Raw genomic sequence first — 24,597 nt, 5'->3', positions numbered from 1 at the left:
TGGTAATTCGTTCTATACATGTAAGAACTCACGAGACGGTGATCGGAAACCGTGAGTTCGAGTTATTCACTTGTAGCGGACTATTTTGTGGACTGTTTTGTGTTGCTGTTGGGATACGTGTTTTACTACTATTTTGTGGAGTTTTGGAGGTGGAAGGGTGTGGAGAAACACCATATATATGTAGGGTTGTTGGATTATAGTTATTCGTAACATTTTCGGGTTGTTTGACACGACTACGGTGGTCGTCGTATGTATGATGTAATTAGGTTGTGCGTGGACTGTTTTAGGAGGCTCAATATGTTTATTATTGATCTTGTTTGGGCTGTTTGGTAATTGTTTTGAATGGTGTGAAGTCATATATATAGGGGAGGTGCTGTCCGTTTCAACGTAAAATAGGTTGTTGTCGATACATAATAGTTATGACGCTTAAATGATAATGATAGTATCGTTTCTCTTATTGTAGACTAAAGAGTTGTGACAATTGCATAGCTTGCGATTGGGGCAGTATATACAAGGTATGTGAGGCTATCCCTTTCCTTCTTTTGCACGACTCCGATTGTACATAATGTAATGAACGAGCCTCCAAAGATACTCTACTCTTAGAAGCTAGCAGTACTTACATTGCTTTCCCTCTTATAGAACTATTGATGTTAATGTTGCTTCTCTTATTCTTATGTTATCATTGTTGTTGGTACTTCTTGATTCTTATAAGGTTCATAGTGAAGAGTTAATCCTAATAACGTGCACAGAGGATACCGACCTTACGTAACTCCGAAAAGTTTAGAATGTGATTCCATGAGTCGAGCATGCATTATATATATGTATCTATTTTACTCTACCGAGCCGCGCTATAGTCAGCCGGGTACGGCACCTATTGTGCAACCACTGATCAGTTGGGTTTTACCGAGCTCCACGTGGTCGGGTACGATTCTACCGAGCCTTATGATGGCTGGGTACGTTTTTTTACCGAGCCTATTACGGCTGGGTACGATATGATGCCCACAGAGGCGTATGTTTTAAAAGTTTATGTGTACATACATATTTATCATGCATTTCATGTCAGTAGCCCTCAGAGGTACTCAGATGTTCTAGGTTGTATATTCTCTATCCCTGCTTACATTACTGTTCGTATTTATGGTTCCCTGCCTTACATACTCAGTACTTTATTCATACTGACATCCATTTATTTGTGGACGCTGCATGTCGTGCTGCAGGCCCTGATAGATAGGCAGGTGTAGCTCCCCCACTACAGTAGGTTGTCCAGTTCAGCAGTGATTGGCGAGATCCCTTCTCCAGACTTGTCGTGGTCTTGGCATGCATTTTGTTATAGACATTATGGGTATGTCGGGGCCCTGTTCCGGCTATGTTGCAGCACTTATGTTCATTTAGAGGCTCATAGACAAGTGTCGACTCATGTAGAGTTTGGTATGCCTTGTCGGCTGGTTTTTGTTGTATAGTCTTTCATCGTAGCGTGGTAGCTCGTACCTTATATGTAGTTTCTTGATAGTCTGGTCATCCCATGTTATGTATGTTCATGCCATCATATTTTATTGTTGGTTGTCCATGATCCATGTCTACCATTTATATTGATCTCGTCAACCCTAAAAGATAATAAAAAAAGGTTAGATAAAATGTACGTTGGTGCTCGGCAAGTATGGTCGGGTGCTAGTCATGGCCCTCCAGTTTGGGTCGTGACATAAACTATCCGCTTCGACTGCCAGTCGTTCTGTAGATGAAGTGTTGTGCTGAGCTTTACATGGGTCCCCAATTCACTCTGTACTGCTTTGCAGCAATGCGAAGTAAACTAAGGGCCTCTATCTAGCAAGTCTGTCCTAGGGATTGTCTATGAGCTATGTCTAGTAGAGTCTTGATTATGGATGTGTAGCGCGCCATATTTATAATCAGGAGGCTACATGACATCTAGGGTTGTTACCTTCTTCCTGAATCTAGATCGTGCGTAGAGTTGAGTCGTAAGTGTTCGTCTCTAATATTCACCTTGTTTTCTTTTAGCGATGCCTTCGACTAGGAAGCAAACAATTAGTAGACGGCTTGATACAGCTGCGGGAGAGGGTACCAGTCAGGTGCCCCAAGCCATAGCAGGCCAAAGTGAGGCTCAGAGTGAGATGTCGTCTCATACCTCATCTACTCCGTCTCCTCCAGAGGATATTAGGAGGCACCCAGCACCTCCAGTTCCTCCGTCTGGAACTACAGACCAGGATATGCGGAGTGCTTTGTAGTTATTGACTAGCTTGGTAGCTGCTCAGGCTCAGAGGCAGAATACAGGTGCTGCTGATAAACCAGTTAGTACGAGAGTTCGTGATTTTATTAATTTAGACCCTCCAGTGTTTACCGGATCAGACCCCAAGGAGAACCCGCAGACTTTTATTGACCAAGTTTATCGTACACTGCTGGTTATGCATGTTAGTGATACAGAGGTAGTAGAGTTGGCTTCTTATCGGCTACGGGATTTAGCGGTTCTCTGGTATGATAGTTGGGAGAGATCCAGGGGTCCGAACGCTCCTCCAGCTGTATGGAAGGAATTTTCTGAGGCCTTTCTTCGTCACTACTTGCCAGTTGAGATACGGCGAGCTAGAGCTGATAAGTTCTTGAACCTTAGACAAGGTAATATGAGTGTGCGAGAGTATAGTATGCAGTTTGATTCTTTAGCAAGGTATGCTCCCCATATGGTGGTCGAGATGAGTGATAAGGTGCATTTGTTCGTGAACGGATTGGGACCACATCTGATAAATGAGTGCACGACAGCCTCCTTGGTGGAGGGCATGGATATTTACCATATTCAGGCTTATGCCCAGACCCTAGAGGATCGTAAGCGCCAGCAGAGGGCAGATAGGGAGCAGGATAGGGGCAAGCATAAGAGGGCGAGATTTGCAAGGTATTCTAATGACTTCAGAGGCAGTGTCAGGCCCCAGTCTTTGAGGAGTTCGGTGCCACCTGTAGCTAGTGCTCCTCCACAGTTTCAGAGGCCTCGATATGATCGATTTACCTATTCTGGTCTAGGTCAAAGTTCGTAGGCATTAGGCTCGCAACATCACAGGGATACTAGTTAGACGAGACCCACAACACCACGTTGTGATCAGTGCGGCAAGGCCCACTTTGGACTGTGCTGTCGAGGTTATGATGCATGTTATTCTTGCGGACAGCCTGGCCATATGATGTGGGATTGTCCTAACAGGGGAGGTGATGGTATGGTTCAGCCGACTGGATCTGGGTCTGCTTCTTCCTCATCGGTTCGACCTCCAGCACGGGGTTTTCAGTAGTCGACAGGTCGTGGTAGAGGTAGAGGTGCAGTGCCGAGTTCGAGTGGTGGTCAAAATCAAACCTATGCTCTAGTAGGTCGACAGGATCTCGAGTCGTCTCTATATGTTGTTACAGGTATATTATTTGTGTTTTCCTATGATGTATATGCGCTGATTGATCCGGGATTTACATTATCATATGTTACACCCATTGTGGCTAATAAGTTTGGCATTGAACCTGAATTGATAAGTAAACCCCTTGCGGTATCTACTCCGATAGGAGATTCTGTGATTGCTAGAAGGGTATATAGAGGTTGCACTGTGATGATTTGTAGTCGTCAAACCTCGGCAAATTTATTTGAGTTAGAAATGCTTGATTTTGATGTGATAATGAGAATGGAATGGTTGGCCTCATGCTATGCAAATGCTGACTGTCATACGAAGATGGTTAGGTTTCAATTTCCTGGTGAAACCATCATTGAATGGAAAAGGAATATTGCTACACCGAAAGGTAGGTTTATTTCCTATCTTAAGGCAAGGAAAATGATCTCAAAAGGTTACATTTATCATTTTGTTCGCATTACGGATACGGAGGCGAAACCGCCTACTTTACAATCAATCCCCGTGGTCAATGAATTCCCAGATGTTTTCCCAGATGAACTCCCAGGCCTTCCTCCTGAAAGGGAGATTGAGTTTAACATTGATGTGTTGCCTGACACTCAACCGATCTCTATCCCTCCATACAGAATGGCCCCGGCAGAGTTACGAGAGTTGAAGGTGCAGTTGAAGGACTTGCTGGATAAGGGCTTCATTAGGCCTAGCACTTCACCTTGGGGTGCACCAGTCCTATTCGTGCGTAAGAAAGACGGGTCGTTACGGATGTGTATCGACTATCGATAGTTGAATAAGTTTACTATAAAGAACAAGTATCCACTTCCAAGAATTGATGACCTATTTGACCAACTCCAGGGTGCCAAGTATTTCTCCAAGATTGATTTACGTTCAGGGTATCTTCAGGTGAGGGTTAAGGAGAAGTATATTCCAAAGACGGCCTTCCGGACAAGATACGGGCACTTTGAGTTCTTGGTGATGTCGTTCGGGCTAACAAATGCCCCAGCAGCTTTTATGGATCTCATGAATACTGTATTTAGGCCCTATCTTGATGTGTTCGTGATTGTATTCATTGATGACATTCTAGTATATTCTCGTTCGAAGGCGGAATATGCGGGCCACTTGCGGATAGTATTACAGACTCTTCAGGATCGTAAGTTATATGCTAAGCTCTCCAAATGTGAATTTTGGCTGAACTCAGTAGCATTCCTTGGCCATGTGATATCTGACGAGGGTATTAGTGTCGATACTCAGAAGATAGATGCAGTAAAGAATTGGCCGAGACCTACAACACCATCAGAAGTCCGCAGCTTCCTAGGGCTAGCAGGATATTATAGGCGGTTTGTAGAAGGGTTTTCCTCTATATCATCACCATTGACTAAGTTAACACAGAAAGCTACCAAGTTCCAGTGGTCTGACACTTGTGAACGTAGTTTTCAGGAGCTGAAGAATCGATTGACATCCGCACTAGTGCTCACTCTCCCTGAAGGAACAGAAGGTTATGTGGTATATTGTGATGCCTCAGGTATAGGTTTGGGGTGCGTATTGATGCAGCGTGGGAAGGTGATTGCTTATGCATCAAGACAATTGAAGAAGCATGAAAAGAATTATCCAACCCATGATTTGGAATTGCCTGCAGTAATATATGCTTTGAAGATATGGCAGCACTACTTATACGGTGTCCATGTTGACATCTACACAGATCACAAGAGTTTACAATACATCTTAAAGCAGAAAGAGTTGAATTTGAGGCAGTGTAGGTGGCTTGAATTACAGAAAGACTACGACGTCGAGATATTGTATCATCCCGGTAAAGCCAATGTTGTGGCAGACGCTCTCAGTCGTAAATCAATGGGAAGCTTAGTACATATTGAGGCAGGTAGATGGGGGTTGACTAAAGAGCTTCATCAGCTAGCCAATATGAGAATTAAATTGTTAGACTCTGATGATGGAGGTGTTACTCTACAGAATACATCAGAATCATTTTTGGTAGCCGAGGTAAAAGCACGACAATATAAAGATCCTATCTTAGTACGATTAAGAGAGAGCATTCAGTAGTGTAAAAGTATGGCTTTTGAGATCGGAAGAGATGGGGCACTGAGATACCAGGGCCGATTATGTGTGCATAATGTGGCAGGGTTGTAGAGAAGATTTTGAATGAGATTCATCAATCCCGATATTCCATCCATTCTGGCTCGACAAAGATGTATCATGATGTCAAGGAGAAATATTGGTGGGATAACATGAAGAAGTCTATTGCAGAATTTGTAGCCCAGTGTCCCAATTGTCAACAAGTAAAGATAGAACATCAGAAACCCGGTGGATTGCTTCAGAATATAGAGATTCCGACCTGGAAATGGGAGGTGATTAATATGGACTTCATTATTGGATTACCTCGCTTTTATCATAAGTTTGACTCCATCTAGGTGATAATTGATCGACTTACAAAATGTGCCCATTTTCTGCCAGTTAAGACAACTTACACGACTGAAGATTATGCGAAGTTGTATATCAAGGAGATTGTTAGGCTTCATGGTGTGCCGGTATCTATTATATCAGACCGAGGAGCTCAATTTACAGCTAACTTTTGGAGGTCTTTTCAAAAGGGTTTAGGCACACAAGTGAATCTCAGCACTGCATTTCATCAGCAGACTGATGGACAGGCTGAACGTACCATTCAAACACTGGAAGATATGCTACGAGCATGTGTTCTAGATTTTAAGGGAAATTGGGATGACCATCTTCCACTCATAGAATTCGCCTACAATAATAGCTACCATTCCAGTATTAAAATGGCCCCATACGAGGCACTATACGGGAGAAGATGTAGATCACCAGTTGGATGGTTCGAAGTCGGTGAAACAGAATTATATGGGCCAGATTTGATTCACCAAGCTATTGAGAAGGTGAAAGTGATACATGAGCGGTTGAGGACGACACAAAACAGGCAAAAATCTTATTCTGATGTCCGATGTGGTGATCTCGAGTTTGAGGTTAGTGATTGGGTTTTCCTGAGGATCTCACCAATGAAGGGTATTATGCATTTTGGGAAGAAAGGTAAGCTGAGTCCAAGGTATATCGGGTCGTATAAAATTCTTTGACGGATTGGACAGGTTGCTTATGAGTTAGAATTACCATCTGAATTGGAATTTGTCCACCCGGTATTCCATGTATCTATGTTGAGGAAATGTATTGGAGACCCTTCTCGAGTCATCCCTATCAAAGATGTACAAGTTACAGAGGACCTATCATATAAAGAAGTGCCAGTGGCTATATTAGATCGACAAGTCCGCAAGCTGAGAACAAAAGATGTAGCTTCCATCAAAGTATTGTGGAGGAACAAGAATATGGAAGAAATGACATGGGAAGCAAAAGAGGAGATGAAGTCTAAATACCCGTACCTATTCCAGAATGAAGATAACAAGGATGCTGGTGGAACACATGATACATTGGAAGGTGAAATGGCTCTATGAGGTAAGCTATATCTTGAGAATACTCTTCCTTAATACAAAATGGCGATATGCAGATAATGTACATGTCCATAATGCTTTGCATACTCTTGTAAGGCCATACGTTGAGTTAACCGCTTGCAAATTTGTCCTCTATTTATGGGAGAAACTTGGCCGGAATCCACGATGATTTAAACTCCCCATGAACCCTTACATTCAAGGACGAATGTTCCTAAGGGGGGAAGGGTGTTACAACCCATATCCACACGCGTTAGTTCATGCCATATATTGGTTAACATAAGTACAAGAATGAATTACCTTTGAGATGATAAGAAGTTAATCCTATTGGTCTTAAGTGATACAAGGGTGTATAAGGGTGATTAACAAGTATTAGAAGTTAAACGAATCAAGGATGTTGTAACTCGTATTTTCAGGTAAACCTAGAGGTTCTTAATACACTAAAGAGGTCATGTATTAAGGTATTTGAATCATATAATATCCGTATCATAAGTCTTGAAGTCGAAAGAGTTATGAGACAAAAGTCTACAAACGTTGTCGCAACTTAGGTTCATAATTTTACTTAAGCATTAGGTCAAATGTTTATAAGCTTTTCTCCTAATTTACAAGGAATTACGGGGTGATCTACCCACGTAATTAAAGATCTATGAGTTTAGTTTGCAATGCATTAAACCATTTGTCAATACCATATCGGAGTATAGAGATATTCATATTTTCACAAGCCTGCGCAGATTGGTAGATGACAAGTAAGTGCATCACCTAGTTGCCAAAATGATAGGACAAAATTAAAAGACCTAAGTCGTCCAAGAGAGGAATTTTAAGGGGTTATGAACTCAGTTATTTCATCCATATTTCAGATCCTCAAAACCAAAGTTAACCCCTGCAACCCCTCCCCAAAAATCCCACACAAACCCTAATCGATTTTCCCTCTCTTTCAAGTTCTATTTGAAGGTAAAACCTAGAGTTTGAAGAACCAAGGGAAGGGCTGAGTTATCCAAGAAGTAAGGTAATTTACTGCCATCTTTCATACATTTTTCTCTGCTTTTAATTCATGGTAATTCGTTCTATACATGTAAGAACTCAAGGGACGGTGATCGGAAGCCGTGAGTTCAAGTTATTCACTTGTAGCGAACTGTTTTGTGGACTGTTTTCTGTTGCTGTTGGGCTGTGTGTTTTACTACTATTTTTTGGAGTTTTGGAGGTGGAAGGGTGTGGAGAAACACCATATATATGTAGGATTGTTGGCTGATAGTTATTCGTAACATTTTCGGGTCGTTTGGCACGACTACGGTGGTCGTCGTATGTATGATGTAATTAGGTTGTGCGTGGACTGTTTTGGGAGGCTCAATATGTTTATTATTGATGTTGTTTGGGCTGTTTGGTGATTGTTTTGAATGGTGTGAAGTCATATATATAGGGGAGGTGCTGTCCGTTTCAACGTAAAATAGGTTGTGGTCGATACATAATAGTTATGACGCTTAAATGATAACGATAGTATCGTTTCTCTTATTGTAGACTAAAGAGTTGTGACAATTGCATAGCTTGCGATTGGGGCTGTATATACAAGGTATGTGAGGCTATCCCTTTCCTTCTTTTGCACGACTCCGATTGTACATAATGTAATGAACGAGCTTCCAAAGATACTCTACTCTTAGAAGCTAGCAGTACTTACATTACTTTCCCTCTTATGGAACGATTGATGTTAATGTTACTTCTTTTATTCTTATGTTATCATTGTTGTTGGTACTTCTTGATTCTTATAAGGTTCATAGTGAAGAGTTAATCCTAATAACGTGCACAGAGGATACCGACCTTACGTCACTCCGAAAAGTTTAGAATGTGATTCCATGAGTCGAGCATGCATTATATATATGTATCTATTTTACTCTACCGAGCCCCGCTATAGTCGGCCGGGTACGACACCTATTGTGCAATCACTGATCAGTTGGGTTTTACCGAGCTCCACGTGGCCGGGTACGATTCTACCGTACCTTATGATGGCTGGGTACGTTTTTTTACCGAGCCTATTACGGCTGGGTACGATATGATGATGATGAAGTCCACAGAGGCGTATATTTTTAAAGTTTATGTGTACATACATATGTATCATGCATTTCATGTCAGTAGCCCTCAGAGGTACTCAGATGTTCCAGGTTGTATATTCTCTATCCCTGCTTACATTACTATTCGTATTTATGGTTCCCTGCCTTACATACTCAGTACTTTATTCGTACTGACGTCCTTTTATTTGTGGACGCTGCATGTCGTGCTGCAGGCCCTGATAGATAGGCAGGTGCAGCTCCCCCACCACAGTAGACTGTCCAGTTCAGTGCTGATTGGCGAGATCCCTTCTCCGGACTTGCCTTGGTCTTGGTATGCATTTTTGTTATAGACATTATGGGTATGTCGGGGCCCTGTTCCGGCTATGTTGCAGCACTTATGTTCATTTAGAGGCTCATAGACAGGTGTCGACTCATGTATAGTTTGGTATGCCTTGTCGGCTGGTTTTTGTTGTATAGTCTTTCATGGTAGCGTGGTAGCTCGTACCTTATATGTAGTTTCTTGATAGTCTGGTCATCCCATGTTATGTATGTTCATGCCATCATATTTTATTGTTGGTTGTCCATGATCCATGTCTACCATTTATATTGATCTCGTCAACCCTAAAAGATAATAAAAAAAGGTTAGATAAAATGTACGTTGGTGCTCGGCAAGTATGGTCGGGTGCTAGTCATGGCCCTCCAGTTTGGGTCATGACACAAACTATCTGCTCCGACTGCCTGTCGGTCTATAGATGAAGTGTTGTGCTGAGCTTTACACGGGTCCCCAATTCACTCTGTACTACTTTGCAGAAATGCGAAGTAAACTGAGGGCCTCTATCTAATATGATGAAAATAGGCACACCATGCAACCAAATTATCTCCTGAATATAAATCTGGGCCAACCTTTCTAAATTATACGTAGTCATAACTGGAATGAAGTGTGCCGACTTGGTCAACCTATCAATAATGACCCAAACTGCATCAAACTTCTGCAAGGTCGGCGGCAACCCAACTACGAAGTCTATAGTAATGCGTTTCCATTTCCACTTCAGTATAGTCATCTGCTGGTGTAGGCCACCTATCCTCTGGTGCTCATACTTAACTTGCTGGCGATTTAGGCACCTAGCTACATACTCAACTATGTCTTTCTTCATCCGCTGCAACCAATAATGCTGTCTCAGGTCGCGATACATCTTTGTAGCACTTGGATGAATGGAATACCGAGAACTGTGTGCCTCCTCTAGAATCCTCTCTCTTGGGGTGTCGACATTATAAACACATAAACGACCCTGGAGTCGCAGAACATCATACTCTCTAGTAGAAACCTCCTTGGCACCACCATGTAGTACTGTCTCTCTAAGCACCATCAAATGCGGATCATCAAACTATCGAGCCTTGATCTGCTCCAATAGTGAAGACTGAGCAACGACGCATGCAAAAACTCGGATGGGCTCTAAAATATCCAACTTCACAAGTCTGTTAGCCAAGGACTGAATGTCCAAATCTAGTGGCCTCTCCTCTGCTGAAATGAATGCCAAGCTACCCATACTCTCTGCTTTCCTGCTCAAGGCATCCGCGACTACATTCTCCTTGCTCGGGTGATAAAGAATGGTGATGTCATGATCCTTGAGTAACTCAAGCCATCTGCGCTGCCTCAAATTGAGATCTCTTTGCTTGAACAAATGCTGCAAGCTGCCATGATCAGTGTAAACCTCACAGGACACCCCATAAAGATAATGCCTCCAGATCTTAAGAGCATGAACAATCGCGACTAGCTCTAGGTCGTGCATAGGGTAATTCTTCTCATGGATCTTAAGCTGACGTGAAGCATATGCAATAACTCGCCCCTCCTCCATCAATACACAACCTAAGCCAACGCGTGAAGTGTCACAATAAACTATATACATCCCTAAACCGGAAGGTAACACTAGAACTGGTGCTGTAGTCAAAGCTGTCTTGAGCCTCTAAAAGCTCGCCTCATAATTATCGAACCAACGGAACAGAGCACCCTTCTGGGTCAATCTAGCCAAAGGTGTTGCAATAGACCAAAAACCCTTCATAAACCGACGATAATAACATGTTAACCCTAGGAATCTCCTGATCTTAGTCGCCGAAGTGGGGCGAGGCCAACTTTGAACTGCCTCAATCTTCTTGGATCCACCTTAATACCCTCGCTTGATACAACATGTCCCAAGAATGCCACAGAATCTAGCCAGAACTCACACTTGGAGAACTTAGCGTATAGCTTTTTTTCCTGCAAGGTCTGAAGCACCACTCTCAAATGCTGCTCGTGCTCATCCATGCTATGCGAGTAGATCAAAATGTCATCAATGAAGACAATGACAAATGAATCAATATAAGGACTGAACACCCTGTTCATCAAATCTATAAATGTCTCTGGGGCATTAGTCAAGCCGAAGGACATCAACAGAAACTCATAATGGCCATATCTTGTACAGAAAGAAGTCTTCGAAACATCCGAGTCCCAAATCTTCAACTGATGATACCCTGATCTCAAGTCGATCTTAGAGAACACCCTAGCACCCTGCAACTGGTCAAACAAATCATCAATACACGGCAACAAGTACTTGTTCTTGATGGTAACTTTGTTCAACTGGCGGTAATCAATGCACATCCGCATAGTCCGATCTTTCTTCTTCACAAATAACACTGGTGCACCCCAAGGGGACACACTTGGCCTGACAAACCCCTTTGCTAACAACTCCTCAAGCTGCTCCTTCAACTCTTTTGGAGCCATACGGTATGGTGGGATAGATATAGGTTGTATACCTGGAGCTGGGTCAATACAAAAATCAATATCACGATCTGGTGGTATGTCTGGAAGGTTAGAATGAAACAAATTGATGAACTCCTAAACTATTGGTACCGAACCAATCACCAGAGTCTCTATGGTAGTATCCCAAATATAAGATAGATAAGACAAACAACGCTTCTCGACCATGTGTCAAGCCTTCATAAAAGAGATAACCCGACTGGATGTATTGATAGACGAACCCTTCCACTCCAATCTAGGCAACTCTGGCATTGCTAAGGTAACACTCTTTGCATGGCAATCAAGGATGGCGTGATATGGGGATAACCAGTCCATGCCTAGGATAACATCAAAGTCGGTCATATCGAGCAACACAAGATCCACTCTAGTCTCATAACCACAGAATGTGACCACACAGGACTAATAGATCCGATCCACAACCACAAAATTGCCCACATGAGTGGACACATAAATAGGAGTACCCAAGGACTTACGAGGAATATCTAGGAAATGAAAAAAAAGAGATGATACATATAAATAGGTAGACCCTGGATCAAATAATACCGAAGCATCCCTACTGCAGACATAAATAATACATATGATCACGCCATCTGAAGCCACCGCATTTGGTCTGGCTGGAAAAGCATAGAACCTAGCTAGATCGCTGACTGGCTGGCCTCTACCTAACTGAACAGTAGCTGGTTTACTTTCCCCTGCCTAGCCTCCAACTCTAGGATGACCCCTACCTGCCTGCCCTTCGCCTCTGGGTGGTCAGATGGCTGGTGTTGCAATCATGGGCTGATGACCCTGCTGTACTACCTTGCCCCGAAGTTTGGGACAAAATCTCTTCATGTGACCCGGATCCCCACACTCGTAACAACCTCTCGACACCATAGGGCCCTGAAGTCTGACCCTGATGTCCTGAATACCTACTAGAAGAACCCTGGATAGCTGGTGAGCAGTATGAACTCTCTGGTATAGCACTGAAATAGGTGCTAGAAGAACCTTGATGACCTGAGTACCCACTGGAAAAGCCCTGAATAGCTGGTGGGCGGTAAAAACTCTCTGGTATGGCACTAAAATAGGGTCGCGCTGGACCACCTAGAGGAGGTGGTGGTGCTAGATATATGGGCCTGCTAGGCTGACCCCTCCCAAACTGACCTCTTCCCCCAGCTGGGGCACCTCTGATCTCTCCAAAAAATAGGACCTCTTGTCCCGCTGCATCTTCTCTTTACCCCTCTAACGGTAGACCTCAATCCTCTGAGAATTCTCTACTACTAGGTGATAAGAAGTCCTCATATCAACCTCCCGGGCCATAGTGTCCTGAATACCAGAGTGCAACCCCACAACAAATCTCTGCACTCTCTTTGCATTAGTAGGGAGTATCATAAGTACATGGCAAGACAACTTAGAGAATCTCACCTCACAATCGGTCACTGACATGTGACCTTGCTCGAGCTACTCAAACTAACACTGTAACTCTTCCCTTTGGGAGGGTAGAATGTACCTATCCAATAAAAGCTGGATAAACTGGTTCGAAGTCATAGGAGGAGAACCTGCTGGTCATCCAAGAAGGTGAGACTTCCACCATCTACGGGCCCTGCCCTCCAGCTGAAAGGTAGTGAAATCAAATCTGCGGGACTCCAATATACTCATGTTGTGCAATCTATCCCCACACCTATCAATGAAGTCCTGGGGATCCTTATGTCGCTCACCCCCAAAGACAGGAGGGTAAAGCCTGGTCTATCTATCCAGTTTGTGGCCCGCCGATCGCAGCTGGTCTAGGCTCAGGTACAACCGCTTCAACTGGCTAGGCCCTATCCACGGGTAGTGTACCTGGGGTCTAATATACGACATTTGCATGCCCAGCAGCCTGAGCAGTAGCAGTCTGTGCTCCCCCTCCCGCCTGAGATGTGGTTGGGTCTGCTGGAAATAAACCAGCATGGGTCATAGAATCCATGAACCACAACATATGGCCCATGACCTCCTAAAAGCCCGGTACTAACATGAAATCTACCAGGGCAGGCTCTGTTGCGGGCACCTCGCCCTGCTCCTCGACTATGAAATCATCTACTAGATCCACTAGTGGTACAACTGGGGAAACTCTGGGACATTCTCATCCGCTACCTCGGGCTGGTGCCCTCCCTCGGCCTCTAGCAATAGGGGGAGAAGCCCCTCTCGGATCTGGAATGTCTGTCGTGCGTGTTCTCACCATCTATGAGAGAATAAGAGAAAGAACTTAGTATACCATAATTTGTACAACTTAGTATACCATAATTTGCATGATGGAAGATGAATAAAGAGTAGTTTCCTAACACCCTATAGCCTCTCGAAGATAAGTATGGACGTCTCTGCACTGATCCGCAAGACTCTATCAAGCTTGCCCATAACTTGTGAGACTTGCATGAACCTAGTGATCTGGTACCATGTTGTCATGGCCCAATTCTATAATAGACCGTGATGGCGCCTAAAGCCACCGCTAGGTAGCCAACTGTGAACTAGCCACGTGATTTCCTCTTTTTAACAAATTTTTCCAAGTAATTAAACTTTCCTTAAGCAAAAAAATTCTAGAAATAATGGATTTAAAATACATAACACGATAGTAACTGAGTGTATTCAGAATCATGTAATAAAACCCAAAATCAAAAATCTACTAGTGTGTGCCAACACCCGGTGTCACAAGTGTATGGGCATTCTAGTAGAATATACAAAAAAAGTGCTAGTCTACTGTCTGAAGTGAAATAGATAGAAAATATAAAAAAGAAAGACTTCAGCTACTGCAGAACGACTCAGAAGGTAGCTTACCGTGAAGTCTCGAAGTGGAACTCAAGTGCGTGTGCTTGACTGATATCTAGATGCACTTGCCTCAGGTCCTGCATATTTAAGTGCAGAAGTGTAGCGTGAGTACATAAACAACATGTACCCAGTAAGTATCTAGTCTAACCTCGAAGAAGTAGTGACGAAGTCGACTTCGACACTTACTATGGGCCAACAATATAATAATATGAAATTCTAATTAGACATGATAGATATAAATGACAATAGAACTCAGAGTAAGAAATAAATAAACAAAATTTTCACCGCTAGTAAGAATCAAATCTTTTCCCTCATTAAAGCATGTAATTTCTCAAGCCAATAAATAAATATCAAATACTAAGGGACTTCCAAATATTTGCATCACGCACGAATTATGCTGAGGACGTACGACGCGATCCAAAAATATACATATACATACTGTGTGCATTGCCGAGGGTCAATGGCACGAACCATAGATGCATCTATTAACCTTCCGAGGCAAATGGCCCACTCCCATGAGAGTAGTGTAAAATTCACCCCGCTCACGGAATATACTTGCGATGCGGTTAAATATAAATTTCTCAAGTTAATCATAGCATCCCTCAATTCCTTTCAAAATAAAGAAATTCAACTTGAAACTTTTGAAACTTAAGATCCTCAACTTAGCCCCATTCAATACAATTAACAAATATAATCAAATAACGGTGTCCATAAAATATGGTGTAAGCCTAAAACTACCCGGACATAAGCATGAATAGTAGCTACATATTGACTCTCGTCACCTCGTGCGCACGTAGCCCCCACAAATAGAAACACATATTAATTTAGTTCACCTATGGGGTTAATTCCCTCTTACAATGTTAGAAAAGAGATTTACTTCGTCTTAAGGCCTACTTTCCGGTCCAAGATTGTGCCCAAAACCTCAATTTGGCGCCAAACGACTCAAAACTAGTCAAATGTCATATAAAATAATTAATACATGCTTAAAAGTTCATATCCTAACTATCAAAGTGATTTTCCAGGCCTACTTGCAAAATTCCTAAAATTCACCCCAGGCCCAAGTGCCCGAATTCCGGAAATTTTCCAAGAAAGTTATTACCCATGACCTCATGAACTCAAATATATAATTTTTAATAAATTCCATAACAAATTTCGTGCTTAAATCTCATTTTTATCAAAAACCTAAGTATTCACCTAAACCCATAATTTTCACTAATTTACATGTTATAATCTACCCATAAAATATATATTTAACTTGCATTGAGTAGGAATTACTTACCTCAAATTGCTAGGTGAAATCCCCTCTCTAAGAGCTCCAAAAATCACCCAAACAATGGAATAGATGAGCTCAAAATGGATAAGTCCCGCATTAAATTTGGGGTCATGTAGTGCATAGGCCGCTCCTGTGGCCCCGCTCTTGTGGCCCTGCTTCTGCAGTGTGAGTGTCGCTTCTGCAGCTTGAGTCGCTTCTGCGATGGCTGGCTTCGACCTGCACCTTCACAGGTGCGGTCTTTTGTCCGCTTCTGCATTCACTGGCCTCCCTTGGCTAGTCCGCTTCTACGGTTAGTGACTCGCACCTACGGTTGGCCAAGCGCATGTGCGATTATGACAGCAGCTGGGAGTTTCAGCAGTTGTCCTAATTTCCAACTTGATCCGAGCCTCGTCCGATTGACACTCGGGGCCCTCAGAACCTTGCCCGAATGTACCAATAAGTTTGAAATCATAAAACGGACTTGCTCGAACCCTCATAATGCCCGAAACATCATTAAAACTAAAAATCATAACCCAAAACCAATTGAATCAAACTTATGAACTTCAAGTTATTCAATTTACTCACAATGCGCCTAAACATGCTTAAACCACTCGGAATGACACCAAATTTTACGTGTAAGTCTTAATTGACATTAAGGAATTATTCTCGATCTCGGAATCCCATTTGAACCTCGATATCACCAAAACCCGCTCCAAGCCAAATTTAAAGAACTTCTAAAACCTTCAAAAAATCAACTTTCATTATTAGGCGCCAAAACGCTCTTGGGTCATCCAAAACCTGATCCGAACATACACCCAAGTCCAAAATAATCATACAAACCTATTGGGAACATCAAATCCTAATTCCAAGGTTGTTTACTCAAAATATTGACCGAATTCAAACTTAACCTTTTAAGGCCAACTTAAGGAACTAAGTGTTCCGAATTCAGCCTGAACCCTTTTAAATCCCGAACTAACCATCTCCGCAAGTCATAAATTAGTAAAAGAATGTATGTGAAGTATTATTTAGGTAAACAAAATTCTAGAAAGCAAAACAACCGATCGGCTCGTTACATTTATACATAGATCCAGGTACTTCTTATCATTGACGTCATCAGTGAGCAGAGACAGTTTGGAGACTTAAAGGTATAGTTGCCTCATCCGCAGACCTTGGAGTCCCATTCTATTCCCTCCTTTTTCATTTGCCTTTCTGTTTCTTATTATTAGTCTCTGGTGTAAAGAGATACTAGCTTTCTTCTATAGCTTGTGAGTTATGATGATCCGGGTTTTGGCAAAATACTATGTATACTCGAATGTTGGTATTGTACATGCCAAGTGGTATTTTTATCAGTTATTTGATTTTCTGTTGCAGTTAGTTGTTAGAGTTTTGCTTTCAATATTTGGTTATTTTCGCAAATGTTAGGTTTATCTAGTCTTAGAGACTAGATTCCATCACGACATCTCACAGAGGAAGGATTGGGTGGTGACATTTAATATCAACATATAATTTCACTACTTAAATTTGCTTGCCGCAATGCTTGAAATAGTAAAAAAATAACACTCCATTATAAGAAGGGAAAATGAGAAGCATAATCTAGATCATTTACTCCAATGTCAAATGTAAATGGCGTAACACAATTTATATTCAGAGGTAAGTTCATAATCTTAATGGATTATTTTTATTATTTAATTTTTTTTCAACGATAACATTAATCACAATTACAAAAGTACTCATTCATTTCTTATTCTTTTACACTATAATATTTAATATACTATTTTTTTTAAAAAGTACCATATACACGTACTGACAAATGAGGACCCACAATGGGGAAGCCTTGGCCTTAGTGGCCTCCCCCTCCAGTCGACCATGCTCTTCCCTCATGAGATTATTTCCAAAGAATCATGCAAAAAAAATGAAATTGATGAAGATATTTGGTTAATTTTCAGGGAATTGCTTCTTCATTAGGTCTACAACTAAGAATGATGATGGTAGACCCTTTTATTGATGTTTATATGGTGCAGTCATTGCGTATGCCCATAAGCCAAAATTTCTTCGAGCTTATGCAAATGTTAGATGCTTGTAATATATGAGGCTAAAAAAAGTGACTGTTGTGGTTCCTTATTTTGGACACGTTGGAATGATGAGGTATTCTGTTAGATCATAGTTTTTTGTATCTTGTTAATTGGACTACTCTTAAATTTATTTATTTTTCTTCTCCAGATGGAAGACTACGAATCATTCACAACAAATTTTTTGGCTAAAGTAATTGTTGGTGCTGACATGTTGATAACTTGTGATCTTTATGATCATTTACTCAATTCATTTATCACTCATGTACTACAAGTTGTTGGGCAATTAATTGGTCTAGCTTATATTTTTCTTTTATCAAAAAAGTACCAACTAAACATTACTATTAGTTTTATTTGTTAACTTCTCCTCTTTTATATGTTGCAAAATCAGTCGCTCATAGTGGATTATCTTGCACGTAAGGGTATAGGTGGTCCCAACATTGTAGTTCTCTCCCTAGAGACAGTGTTGTAATTAGGGAAGTAGCATTTGCAGAACATCACTATGATACACAAAATACATAGCAATTACAGTGAACTCAAGAGAAAATACAGCTAAGAGTGCCATGTGAGCTCGACAATTACAAGTTAGTTAGGAAGTCAGTTGAAATTAGTTAGGCAATTATAGAAAATTTCACCTCCATTAGAAATAGAAAGTAACTAATTCTTATTAAGCATTGTATTACACAAATTACAGAATTATCAATAATAACTATTTTAATTCTCTCTCAGTCTTTTCTTCTTCACGTCTCCATAGTTGAACTTCTCGAATTTCTCTGTAAAATCCAGAATCAGCTGCTCGATCCTTAAGTTTCTTGTTGAATTTCTGCAATTGGGATATTAGTGGTATCAGAGCCAGTTGTGTCAGAACCCAGATTTTACACCCTCGAGAGTCGTGATGGCGCCTACTCGTGAAAACTAGGCAAGCCGAGTATTACAAATTTTATTACCCTTTTTCCTTAACCCTTTAACAGTTGCAAATTTACATGTGATAAACAGTGGAATAATCATAATAACAGAAATGCGGAAGAGGAAATCTAATAGTTTAACCAAATACTACTACAAAAATCCAAGGTACGACACTACCCAGAATTGGTGTCACAATGTCACAGACTATCTACGAATACTACAAACAATAGTCTGAAAGAAAAATAAGTACAATCTGTCTCTAATTACATAAAAATAGAATGGAAAGATAGAAGGGGAAGCCAAGGCCTACGAACGTCTGCAAGTCTATCTCAGGTCTCCGCTGGACTGAAGGCAGCAACCTCTCTATGCTCCAAATGTTCTAGCACCGAGATCTGCACACAGTGCAGAGTGTAGTATCAACACAACCGACCCAATGTGCTAGTAAGTGTCGAGCCTAACCTCGGTGAAATAGTGACGAGGCTAGGACAAGACTACCAAATAAACCTGTGTAGTTATATCTTATACAACAAATAATACCGACAGAAACTAGCAGTTAAAGATGGGAAAGGAAAACATGCTCAAGGGAATATCATATAAAAACAGAAATTTAGTAAAGAAACATACGGAACATCAAAATTTAACTATAAGCAAGAATAAGGAGAACAATAACAAGTTTACGGCATCACCCTTCGTGCTTTTACTCTCGTCCTCACCATAAGAATCAATATATTCAGCACGACATCAACCTTCATGCTTTTACCTCACACAATCATAGTACAACATTATCCTTCGTGCATTATCACTCATATCATAGCACGATATTACCCTTCGTGCTTTTATATTTACAATATCGACACGGCATCACCCTGCGTGCATTAACATTCACTCACAAATATCACGCACGACATCATCCTTCGTGCTTTTACACTCATCCTTACCTAAGCAACACTCACAAAGCGATTCGGGCAAGGGAATCAACAAAATCACAATAGAATCCCGACAAGGGAACAATAGTATAATAATAATATCCCAGCAAGGGAAACAATAACATAAGCAATAACATCCCGGCAAGGAAAACAATATCATAGACCTCTTCTCTTTTCCACAATTACTTCACAACTCACTTCTCAACTTGAGCCAATGTTCTATAATGTTCAATTACAAAGAATACTTCCACAAGCCTTGTTCAACATTAGAAATTATCATATTAAGCATGGACAATACATAACAGAGTCACAACAAATCATAGTATAAGATTCACGGGCATGCTTGACACCAACGTATAGGTACTCGTCACCACATCTATATGTCGTACTCAACAATTAACACATAGCAATTAAGCTCACAATTCTTATTCTCTCAAGCTAAGGTTAGACCAAACACTTACCTCAACGCCACGAACACAATCAAGCCTCAACTACCGCTTTACCTCTTGGTTCCACTTCCAATTCGCTTGTATCTAGTCAACATTTACTTAACAATATTAATAAATGATAAATAAACTAATTCCAATGCATAAAAATAGGTTTTCTAGTGTTTTTCCCAAAAGCCAAAAATTGACCCCAGGCCCGCTTGGTCCAAATCTGAAATTCGGACCAACCCCCGATTAACCATTCTCCCCCGAGCCCGGATATACAATTAATTTTGGAATCCGACCTCAATTTGAGGTCTAAATCCCCAAATTTCGATATTCCTAAGTTCTGCCCAACATTCCCAATTTCACCATAAAAACCCTAGATTCTAGGATAAAATCTTGTAAAATGAAGTTAAGGAGTGAAATAAATGAGTTAAAAATCACTTACTTGTGTTTTGGAGAAAAAGAGTGTTTTGAAAGTAGCCTCTATTGTTTTAGGGTTTTAAAAGATGAAAAATGGCTGAAAGGTCTCGTTTTTATATACTCCTCTCAGACCTTCACTGTTGACCGCATAAAAAGGACCACGATCGCGGAGCTCTACCGCGGACAGCAAAATATCGAGCGCGGATGCGAAGACATGGCCTTGCCCACCACTAACAGCAAAAATCCCACCGCGGTCGCGAAGACCCCAGCGCGGTCGTGAAGATTCACCGTGGACCGCGAAGCCTGGTTCAGAGACCTGCAACTTTCTCTGAACCTGCAACTGTTATGTTCTAAGTCTAAATTCACACCGTGGCCTATTCAAAACTCACCCGAGCCCTCGGGGCTCCAAACTAATCATGCACGCAAGTCTAAAAATATCATACAGACTTGCTCGTGCGATCAAATCATCAAAATAACATCAAAAACTATAAATTAAACCTCAACTTCATGAAATCACTCAAGAACATTGAAACTTATTTTTTTTCTCAACTATAGGTCCGTTTTATATCAAACCACTTTCAATTCTTACCAAATTCCACATATTTAACCAAATTATTGTTTTAAACTTGTACCGGGCTCCAGAACCAAGTTACATGCCTGATACTATCAAGAAATTGCATTTATTCACTTTTTAAAGCCTTTATATTCTCCAGCAACATTTTTCTTAAAAATTCTTTTCTAAGACTTGGGACCTCGAAATTCGATTACGGACATACGCCCAAGTCCCATATTTTACTACGGACCCTAAGAGACTGTCGGATCATGGGTCCGGTTTCATTTATCAAGAATATTGACCAAAGTCAACTTTAATCAATTTTAAAGGCCAATTTCCTTATTTTACTTAGATTTCACATAAAAAGCTTTCCAGAAACGTGCATGCAAATCGAGGTGAGACAAAAAGAGGTTTTTAAGGCCTCAGAATGCAGAATTTACTTTCAAAACAAAGGTCATCACATTCTCCACCTCTAAAACAACTGTTCATCCTCGAACGGACATAAGAAAGTACCCGAGTCGGAGAAAAGATGGGGATATCGGCTCCGCATATTGGACTCGGACTCCCAAGTCGCTGCCTCAATAGGCTGACCCCTCCACTAAACACGAACCAAAGGAAAAATCTTCGATCTCAACTGACGAACCTGTTGGTCTAGAATAGCTACCAGCTCCTCCTCATAGGACAAGTCCTTGTCCAACTGGAAAGTGCTGAAGTCTAACACGTGGGATGGATTGCCGTGATACTTCCGAAGCATGGACACATGAAACACTGGATGCACGACTGATAAACTCGATGGCAACGCAAGTCTGTAAGCCACCTCTCCTACTTTATCAAGAATCTAAAAAGGACCAATGAATCTAGTGCTTAGCTTGCCCTTCTTTCTAAATCTCACCACGCCCTTCATAGGCGATACCCGAAGCAACACCCGCTCGCCGACCATGAATGCCACATCACGAACCTTGCGATCGGCATAACTCTTCTACCTGGACTGAGCTATACAAAGCCTATCCTGAATGATCTTAACTTTGTCCAAGGTATCTTGTACTAGATCCGTACCCGACAACCGAGCCTCCCCCAGCTCAAACCACCCAACCGGCGACCGATACCGCCTACTATATAAAGCCTCATAGGGATCCATCTGGATGCTTGACTGGTAACTATTGTTGTAGGCAAACTTTGCTAAAGGCAAAAACTGATCCCACGAGCCTCCGAAGTCAATAACACAAGCTCAGAGCATATCCTCCAAAATCTGAATAGTATGATCGGATTATTCGTCCGTCTGAGTATGAAATGTTGTGCTCAACTCGACCCGTGTGCCCAACTCACGCTGAACTGCCCTCCAAAAATATGAGGTAAACTGCGTACCTCGGTCAGAAATGATAGACACGGTCACACCATGAAGACGAACAATCTCCCGGATATAGATCTTTGCCAACCGCTCGGAAGAATAGGAGACTGCCACCGAAATGAAATGCCTATCAACAATAGCCCACATTGCGTCGAACTGCCTCTGAGTCTGTGGGAGCCGAACAATGAAATCCATAATGATACGCTCCCACTTCCACTCAGGAATCTCAATCTTCTGAAACAAACCACCAAGTCTCTGATGCTCGTAATTTACCTGTTGACAATTCAAACACCGAGCCATATGTGCTACAATATCCTTCTTCATCCTCCTCCACCAGTAATTCTGCCGCAAATCCTGATACATCTTAGCGGCGCCCAGATGAATAGAGTACTGAGAATGATGGGCCTTCTCTAAAATCAACTCATGAAGTCTGTCCACATTAGGCACACAAATACGACCCTGCATCCTCAAAACTCCATCATCTCCAATTGTAACCTGCTTGGCACCACCGTGCCACATTGTGTCCCTAAAGAGACACAAATAAGGATCATCATACTGCCGATCTCTGATACGCTCAAATAATGAGGAACAAGCAACAGTACAAGCTAACAAAGGCTGGGCTCAGAAACATCCAGCCTCACAAACTGATTGGCTAAAGTCTGAACATCCAAAGCAAGCGGTCTCCTACCGACCGGAATATAGGCAAGACTACCCATGCTGACTGACTTTCTACTCAATGCATCAGCCACTACATTGGCCTTTCCCGGATGGTATAAGATGGTGATATCATAGTCTTTCAATGCATCAGCCACCTTCTACTTGAACAAGTACTGCAGACTCTTGTGATCCGTGAACACCTCACATGACACGCCATATAATTAGTGCCTCCAAATCTTCAGCACGTAAATAATGGCTGCTAACTCCAAATCATGACCTGGATAATTCTTCTCATGAATGTTAAACTGTCGCGAAGCATATGCAATGACCTTGCCATCTTACATCAATACCATACCAAGTCCAATACGAGAAGCATCACCAATAAACTATATATGGCCCTGAACCTGTAGGCAATACCAACACCGGCGTTGTAGTCAAAGCTATCTTGACCTTCCGAAGGCTCGTCTCACACTCATCCGACCACCTGAACTAGGCACCCTTCTGGGTCAACCAGGTCATCGGGGCTGCAATAGATGAAAACTCCTCCATAAACCGATGCTAATAGCCTGCCAAACCCAAGAAACTCTGGATTTTTGTAGCTGACGTGGGTCTAGGCCAGTTCTTGACTACCTCTATCTTCTTGGGATCCACCTGAATACCCTCTGCTGATACAATGTGACCCAAAAATGCAACTGAACTCAACCAGAACTCACACTTCGAAAACTTAGCATACAACTAACTATCTCTCAAAGTCTGAAGAATCACTCTCAAATGCTGCTCATGCTCCTCCCGACTATGGGAATAGATCAAAATTTCATTAATGAAGACTATCACAAAGGAATCCAAGTAAGGCTTGAGCACTCGGTTCATCAAATCCATGAAAGCTATTGGGGCATTTGTCAACCCAAATGACATCACCAAGAACTCATAATGCACGTACCGGGCGCGAAAAGCTATCTTAGGGACATCGAATGCCCTAATCCTCAACTGATGGTAGCCTGATCTCAAATCGATCTTCGAGAATACCTCGGCACCCTGAAGCTGATCAAACAAATCATCAATCCTCGGTAATGGATACTTGTTCTTGATTGTGACCTTGTTCAACTGCCGATAATTTATACATATCCTCATCGATCGTCCTTCTTCTTAATAAACAACATCGGCGCACCCCAAGGCGAGACACTAGGTCTAATAAAGCCTTTATCAAGCAGGTTTTGCAACTGTTCTTTCAATTCTTTCAAATCTAGTGGGGCCATACGATATGTAGAAATAGAAATGGGCTGAGTGCCCGAAACCAAATCAATGCAAAAGTTGATATCCCTATCAGGTGGCATACCCGGTAGGTCTGAAGGAAATACCTCAGGACATTCACGAACAACAAGCACAGAATCCATAGAAGGAACCTCGGCACTAGAATCACGAACATACGCCAAATAGGCCAAACATCCCTTCTCAACCATACACCAAGCCTTCATATATGAGATAACCCTACAGGTGGAATGACCAGGAGTCCCTCTCTACTCTAAATAAGGTAAACCCTGCAAAGCTAAGGTCACAGTCTTGGCATGACAGTCCAAGATAGCATGGTA

This window comes from Nicotiana tabacum, chromosome 7 (assembly GCF_000715075.1).
Source record: "Nicotiana tabacum cultivar K326 chromosome 7, ASM71507v2, whole genome shotgun sequence".
Lineage (NCBI taxonomy): Eukaryota > Viridiplantae > Streptophyta > Magnoliopsida > Solanales > Solanaceae > Nicotiana > Nicotiana tabacum.
The sequence above is the reverse complement of the archived record's forward strand: the minus strand, read 5'-3'. Positions refer to the sequence as shown.